This window comes from Trichomycterus rosablanca, chromosome 16, assembly GCF_030014385.1.
Source record: "Trichomycterus rosablanca isolate fTriRos1 chromosome 16, fTriRos1.hap1, whole genome shotgun sequence".
Taxonomy (NCBI): domain Eukaryota; kingdom Metazoa; phylum Chordata; class Actinopteri; order Siluriformes; family Trichomycteridae; genus Trichomycterus; species Trichomycterus rosablanca.
Window position 1 is genome coordinate 581703 of NC_086003.1, and position 798 is coordinate 582500.

The window sequence follows — 798 nt, forward strand, 5'->3', positions numbered from 1 at the left end:
TCTGGAGGCTGCAGCCAGAAGATCGAGATGTTCATGAACCTGCAGTGTGATGTGAAAATGAGCTGATTTTTTCTGGATGCATTTTAGTTTTAGTTGGGAAGGTAAGGATGAACCAGAGATGATAAATCTGCTGCATCTTCATCATCCACATCATCATCATCCCGGTCAGGATCGCAGTCTGAACTGACCCACTTTTGCTTTCAGTGAATCCATCCAGAGTTTGGGATCTGTGATCTAGGATTTCTGCTCCTAAACCTCATTTCTCCTTGTTTCTGGAGGACCTGAATGCTCGTCGTGTCTTCAGTGAATCGAAGTCGTGCAGAAGCGCATCGTGAAGGCCTTCAGGAGAAACATCTCATCATTTTGTCTTTTTGGATCGTTTAAAGCTGAGTTTAGGTGCACGGTCCATAATCTAATGTTCATCTCACCTGGATCACCTGTTCAGCCTGGATTTTAGGTTCTCACAGTGGCAGGTATGCAAATCGCTTTGGTCTCCACTGACAGTTGGATCGTGATGGTGCTCTGAGAGGTTCCTCTCCAGTTCCTTTCTTTAGATAAACGTGATCTTGGAGGAACATAGTGATCCAGCACCTATAGTTTAGGCAGCATCTGCATTTCGGGTCTCGCTTTGTGTCTTCTTGAGCTGGTCTTGTCAAGAGCAACGTCATGGAAGCCTGGTGACCCAGTGACCCAGTACTCAAGCTACAAACCAGATTTGAGACATCCAGTCAGAAGAGCGAGGTTGGGAATCTTCAGCTTTAATGTGAAAGCCTGGTGCACATGTCCAGAACGATCAGT

At 46.0% G+C, this 798-nt stretch overlaps 1 protein-coding gene across 1 annotated transcript in view; it reads left to right on the plus strand.

The window, feature by feature from the left end:
• Nucleotides 1-577: 577 nt before the first annotated feature.
• Nucleotides 578-798, plus strand: part of LOC134330439 (ral guanine nucleotide dissociation stimulator-like) — a 28342-nt gene continuing 28121 nt past the window's right edge. Inside the window, exon 1 of the mRNA XM_063011579.1 lies at nt 578-798. This exon is cut by the window's right edge and continues 878 nt beyond it. The gene's annotated coding sequence lies outside the window, so the exon portion shown is untranslated.